Below are 7,500 nucleotides of genomic sequence, written 5' to 3' on the forward strand. Positions count from 1 at the left end.
TAACCTGGGTCACGCGGATTTCCAGTCCAATAAAAAACTTCAGGTACAATCTAATTATGATTTTGTAAGTCAAACTTTATTTTTATAATTTCCGCTTTTGCTACACAAGCCACTTCAATAGATACTGCCTACTTAATCGTCATCGTGATGGAAGACAACAAAACTTTTAATTTCCTTCTCGATTTTGAAGCAAAAAAAATAAAAAAAATAAACCAAACGCAAGTCAATACAGATAGAGGGCACTGTTTCAGCAGTTAATTTAAGTGTTGGTCCACTCTTTTTGAATAGTTTGCTGTGCAACCAATTGTTATAGAAGTAGTTATCTAAGTAGGGATCTAATCTGCAGAATGAATTAGGGATTTATTAAAGAAAGTAATCAAAAGTATTTAGCAAATGTATTTAGCCCAGTATTTGGTAAAGCCCATTGGCATGAGAGAAATGTGAGCATGTTCATCACCTCGAGAAGCCTGGGTAGAAATCTGGTGAATGTATTTCCGGCATTTCAGGCACTTAGCCTACAGCATGTGTGTGTTTGTTTATTTATCTGTCTCTACCCTTGTCCACAGGTGCACATGTTTGTATGCATTACCATTTCCGCTCCCTCCGCCAGTGTACCTGTCAGTGTTTTTTACTGGCCTTTGTGAAGCAGAGAGAGAGTGGCAGTTTGGAGAAGCCATTGAAAGGAGGGATTTGAGCCGTAATCCGCTTTACTGATCCTTTTTTTAGAAACAAGCGCCTGCCTGGCACGCTGCCTAGCTCTCGCCTTGGCATGCCTTGCCTCTGATACCTGTAGGCCGGCCTTGTAAACCGAAACCAACTGTGGCATTCTGTGCTTCCCACATGCCTCGGATCAGACACTAGCCGAGCTGGAAAATCAGGGCCCGGGCTGGTTGTGCCACACGCGTAAGTTGTAAACGGTCCCTGCGAATGCACATAATGCCAGGCGACAGCAACGGCCGTGGGCGGGGCACTGCTCTCCCTGTACTGTGTGGTTTTCGGTTCGTTCTCATGTTGCCCTCCATTTTGTAAAGTAGTGAGTGACCGCTGTTTGTCGGAGATTATTCCAATATTTTCTCATGCCTTCACCGTTTTTTTCTAACCAATGGCGCTATTAGCTTGGTTGTTGCAGTCACCAAATGGCACATGCTATTTTCTTATTCTGCAACTTATTAGTCCCCTCAGTGGAGTAAACTTCCATTTCAGCGCATTTTCCTATAGTATTGCTTGAGAGAGATATAAACTTTTTAAGGGTCTTGATTTATGGACAACTTGGCTTTTTTAACACCCAATATGAATTGACCTCTTTGTCTGCAATGGTCTCACCGATGGGGAATACACATGCACATATAAAGGGGCCACTTCAGGGGCATAAATAGATATAGGGCCCAGATACACACACACACACACACACACACACACACACAAACACACACACACACACACACACACACACACACACACACACACACACACACACACACACACACACACACACACACACACATACACACACACACACAATAAGCATCACGCGCACACATGCATACACACACACACACACACACGCACGCACACACACACACACACACACACACACACACACACACACACACACACACACACACACACACACACACACACACACACACACACACACACACACACACACACACACACACACACACGCGCAGCTGGACTGATTTATAGAGAGGTAATAAAAAGTAACGTTGTGTGAAATGGATCCAGTTCAAGTAACGTGTGCTGGAGGCTATGGAGAAACTGACCCACCCAGATAGGTCATGTATTTGCTTATAGAAATGCATTCAAGGTAGCTTTTAATTGTCTACCTGCGCAGGTGGAGCAGCCTCACCCGATGAGCTGATGTGCTTTATCAAAATAGCGGTATATATCTCTCAACTATGCCGATTAATGACTGCTAAGGATTTTTGGAGACAAAAAATATTCACTTTTGCGTTCCTTCAACGTTCCTCACATTTTTATTTTTTAATTTGCTTAAAATGGTTAAAGTTTATATTCATAAACATGTACTTTATTGCTGTATTTGTGCTTAAGTACTACTATATTTAATAGACCATTCAACATGCAATTTCTTCATTTTTATTTTTACCGTAGCTATTTGATACAAAATGCTTTCATATGATTCTTACATATTCTGTGTCATTATAGAGTAAAACATTAAGGTATTGTGATTTGAAGCTCGCTTGAGATTTTGTGACTGCGGATGATGAACCCAATGGCATAAGTATGAGCTGGAGCGTGAAGCGGATGGTAGAACAACAAAGGCATGTGTTCTAGCTGACCTTTCCTTCTTTTTTTCACAGGGACTACTGAGCAGTCGCGAACCAGATCCTCGTTGAGAGGATCTATCAAGTTGTCCTAGTCTGTGTGACGGTAAGAGTTTATTCACTTCAATACATTATATTCTTCTCTATTTATGCACTTTGGAAGTCAAGCTACCTTTGGAACAAAACCTTTAAGATATATAGTAGATTTAGCTTTTATTAAATGAAACACTTTGTTTTGTTACTCTATTAGCTACAGAATATTGTACTTGAAACAATGTATTCCAGTGTATATTTCCAAACCCCTGTCCTTGTACCGTACTTCTGGATTCCTAGAAGACCTGCTTGGCTCTCCTTGGTTTCCTTGTCAGGTACTGAGAGCATGTGATGTCTTAACTCGTCAGGATCATTTAGACTGCTGAAAGGTGCCATGTCTTGAAAGACAACACAAAGAGAACCCTGACAACTTTCGCTCCGCACAGATTTGTTTTTCGGGAGTAAATGTCCGGGAGAGCGGGGCGGTTAGGACGTGCTGCCCTGAGTATCTCATAGTTGAGTTAAAACTGATGCTTGGCCTTCTGTGTTGTTGAACATCAGCCGTCTGGGTCTATTGAGGAGAAGACACATGTTTCAGCAAGGCCATTACTACTGAAACCTGAGGAGGTGTTTTACGCTCCCACACACTCACACACACACACACCTGCTGGCACGCACACGCCTGCACTCATTCACTCACGCACACACACACACACACACACACACACACACACACACACACACACACACACACACACACACACACACACACACACACACACACACACACACACACACACACACACACACACACACACACACACAGGTGTGCAGAAAAACGTAATTGTTTCGCTGAAAGGCACTGCCCTGAGAGACTCAGGATGGAGTCAGGCATTGTGTGTGTGCATGAGACTGTGACTTTGTGTGTGTGTGTGGGGGAGAGGATGACTGGTATGTGTGCATCAGATTGAATGTGTACATATATGCGTGAGCCTAAAAAAGAGGAAAACAAGCCAGCAGTGAGGTCATGAACTCGATAATGGGGAAAAATTTTTTTCTTTCCATCACATCTCTCTGCAAAGTCTTGCGTATATGTGGTCCACACCAGTTCAAATCTGGGTAATAGTTCCTAAAAATGGTCCAAGTTTTATATTCTTAATATTAATAGTATTCCCCTTGGGGAATCCCAATGAATTCCTTATTTTATTGTGATAGAATGCATTGCATGCATGCATGCATCATAATCAAACATGTTTAAGTCTAGTTTTTCACAAAATCGTAATTTACTTTCATAATTTTTCAATGCCATAACCCATAGGACGACAGCTGGTTTAGAAATTAATTTTATTTTCAGACATGTTGCTCAGGGGGAATTTCAACGCCTTTGACATGCATTCTAGTCTTCATTGCACACACACACACACACACACACACACACACACACACACACACACACACACACACACACACACACACACACACACACACACACACACACACACACACCAGCAGTGCAAGCGTTGAGCAGCCTGCTCAGCAGAAAGTACTTAGGGCTCTATAAGAGGGGGCTGCGGGCTCTATCTTAATCCCGGTGTGGACAGCAACAGCCTCCCCAGTATGCCACTGCCATGCGACACCACTGTTTATACCTTTAGTATTTAAAGTCTGCACTTCCTTAACCTCGGTTAAGCTGCGGTGGGCAACAACAGAGGCAAAACTTAAAAATATATAACTTTTTCAAAGTAAAAGTGCGCAAGTACGATTACAATTATGAAGCAAACATACACATATCAGTTCTCTAAAAATGATGCTTTATTGCTCTAGTATGCCTTGTAGTGAGCCAGGTTTGATTCCATCCTGTTGTCCTATGCTTTATTTCATTCCTCTTCCTCAACCCACTTCAATGTCCTTTCCGCTAAGCCACAAAAAAGCCCATTTTGTTTTTTAACTTTTCTTTCTTGTGTATGTTATCGTGTACTTACCATAACACTGATTCTATATGTTTAAAGGTGATGATACGGTCAATAGGTGTAGTGAAGCTCAACGATTTTTTTTCCTGCCGTCTTGCATGTGTTCCATATTGACTGCAGAGGTCACTACTGTCTCTAGTATGTTGCAGGTGTCGCAAAGTACCACACAAGTTGTAAGGCTCAGGGTCTCCACTCTCCAGAGTGAATGGTATACCTGGTCATGGTTGTACTAATAACACAATCACATAATAAATCGGTGGGAAGGAAGCCAATCAAATCTTGCCCTGTTGGTTTGATTAGACCAAACTGTTAACATTGTAGTCCACAACAGTATCAATCTCATTAAGGGGGAGGGACCTTGAGAAATAACATTTAAAACACATGTATTGAAACCAAAATGGAATGAAGCTCCTTACCTGCCATTTAACATAGCTTACCTGCAGTCCAACACAATGGACAGGGTTGGGAGATAAAGTCTCTGCGAGTCCCAGCCAAGTGGGTTGGCTCTGTCAAAGTCCCCAAGGTTTAGAACCCCACCACAGTTATCCATTGGTATTGGTAGTAGTAGTGAGTTCGGGCCCCCTCCCAGGGTGCGTTTTGTTATAATGTCTCTGCAGCGGTGGGGGTATGGGGGGAGGGGGTCCTTCGGGCTTGTTGAGGGACACCTGCTGGCAGTGTGGAGAGGTGTTTGTGTGATGGACACGGTTCCGCTTCAGGTGGCGCTAATTCCTCTTTCAAAGGGGGCAGTGGAGGTGAAGCGAAGCTGGGGTGTGTGCTTGTGCTTTCATCCCACTAGCATGCAGTGATAAGCATCCTAATGCAGTGCTGTGCACTCAGCGCGCTTCCATCAGTCGGAGTTCATTGGCCGGCCAGACACGGCATGTTGTGAAAGGCCCTGATCATGAGACAATTAAACCCTTGACAGTTTATAAAAAGCTGTGTGGGGCTTATTTTTGGAATATGATTCACAGAGCAGTTATATATAACCACTAACCAATAGCCATTTTTACATGGACAACTTATAAATCATTGAGTCTATAACAGGTCATAAATAATCGCTAATGCTAAATTACCAGCGACCTCAGTGATACATTTGATTTGTCTGCAGCCAAAACATTATTAATGATGTTATTATTATTTATTTTTTATTATTATCTGAAACGGAGGAAAGCAACGGTACATTCCTGACGTCTTCAGTGAATTAGTCGTCTCATCACTTCAGCACAGTCCCATTCATAGGCTGCCTCTGCCAACTAATAGTTTCATTGCTCTTGGTCATAAACTTCCAGGCACTTCCAGAGCACTGCCCTCTTTAAGTAATTTATAGACCAGCACCCCAAGGCCACCCTGACACATGTTGGAGAGGGAAAAGTAACGCAAGCATACTCAAGCATAGACTCATTCCCAGCAGGATGTTCTCTTGTCTTTCTGATCATTGTATTATAAAGCACTTGTTTTGTTAAACATTGATGAAATGGGACATTCATTATTTTTGTTATTGGGTATATTATAAAACATTGTGGAAATATGAAACACAAGGATTTTGATCCTCATCGTCATGTGTGATAAAAAGTTCTAATATTCATTAATCCGACATTCAACTGTAACCTCAATGTTAATCATTTCCGTTACATGGGCCCAAGGCATGGGTCGAAGGCCCAATCCCATTTCTACCCCTTACCCCTTCCCCTTCCCCCTCCCCCTTCTTTGAGGGGGTAAGGGGAAGGGGTAAGGGGAAGGGGAAGGGGTAGAAATGGGATTGGGACTTAGGCCCAATCCCATTTCTACCCCTTACCCCTTACCCCTTCCCCTTACCCCTTCCCCTTACCCCTTCCACTTCCCCCTTCCCCTTACCCAGGACTCCAGAGTGCGCCTAATTTGGGCGCACATGCGCCTAGAATTCGGGGTAGTGCGACCAAATATTTGATTTGGGCGCACCGGTGCGACTGAAAATGTATCTGGTATAATTATTATTATTTTTTTTTTATACAGAGCAGTCTATTCATAATATTGTAATGACCACGGAGGAGGGCAGTGAATGAAGTATTGATTAGACAGCGATTTATTAGATACCTAATAAACCGTTGGAACACGCAAGACCGGGAACAATAGCAACGCCGGTAAACAAACCCGCGAAGCCCAATCCAGGGCCCTTTACTACGAAGCTCGATTTGAGGGTTAGCGAGGTATGTTGAGCTGAAAGCCTGGGTTAGCTGTTCCATGAAAGTCGATCTCTTTAAGCGTCGCTGTATCACCATGGTGACTTACGCTCGCCACCAAACCTGGTCGGGAGCAGCTTTTCAGCGAGTCTACCCGGAGATCGGCTACTTATATCGGCGTGCGCAGCTTACTAGCCCCTCCTCCGATAATGGCGTCACCATTTGTGGGTGTTCCCATGGACCTCGGCGCACTTATCGTACAGACGTCTCTCCGGAGACAGAGGGTTTTTCGGGACAGAACCGATCCCTTGGCATTGTCTGACGATATTCTTTATGAGATACAGATTCGGCATTTATTTAAGGCATTTATTTAATGGTCAAAATATTATTAATCAATGGCGTAAATATCGACGGTGCAACCGGTGCAGCTGCCCACCCAAATTAAAAACTTAGGCGCACCAGTGCACCCAAGGAAAAAGTTAGTCTGGAGCCCTGCCCTTACCCCTTCAAAACAAGGAGGAGAGGTAAGAAGAAGGGGTAAGGGGTAGAAATGGGATCGGGGGGCCTAAATGTATCTCCCCCTGCCCTCTTGTGACTCCTGTTGGCTCCTGGGTGAGGTCTGTCTTCACCTCCCCTCAGCATTGAGCCGCCAATCTAACTTGTGTTTTTACAAACATCACGGGGAAGAGCTGTCCCATTTGACCCCTCTCTGTGGACGGACACAAGCGGCACCTAATTGGTTGTTAGCACTATGCGTCTCACTTGCGTGTGTTCGTTTTGTATTGCCTTTCATCGCATCTGCTGGTCCCAAATGGCTTCACAGGCCTGCGTTGGATGACCCCGCCTGACCCCCAAAAGGACACTCTCAGAAGAGAAGTAAACAGAAGACACCAGGAGCACGTAGGAGACATGCCTCCGTTCAGGGATCAATAGGAGTGTGTTAGAATATAATACATAATAGCAATATAATTGTGGGTTAATGTCAAGGCACAAGCTTCAATTACAGTAGTCACAGCTAATCAGAAATAGCAT

The 7,500-nt window shown here is 43.7% G+C and overlaps 1 protein-coding gene across 3 annotated transcripts in view; it reads left to right on the top strand.

The window, feature by feature from the left end:
- The window catches only part of bmpr1ba (bone morphogenetic protein receptor, type IBa), a 63,369-nt gene that overhangs the window by 16,742 nt on the left and 39,127 nt on the right, over nt 1-7,500 (top strand). For all 3 annotated transcript variants that reach the window (XM_030357911.1, XM_030357910.1, XM_030357913.1), the window contains exon 2: nt 2,343-2,412. The gene's annotated coding sequence lies outside the window, so the exon portion shown is untranslated. The remainder of the gene's footprint in view (nt 1-2,342; nt 2,413-7,500) is intronic.

The sequence above is a fragment of the Gadus morhua genome, chromosome 6 (assembly GCF_902167405.1).
Source record: "Gadus morhua chromosome 6, gadMor3.0, whole genome shotgun sequence".
Classification (NCBI taxonomy): domain Eukaryota; kingdom Metazoa; phylum Chordata; class Actinopteri; order Gadiformes; family Gadidae; genus Gadus; species Gadus morhua.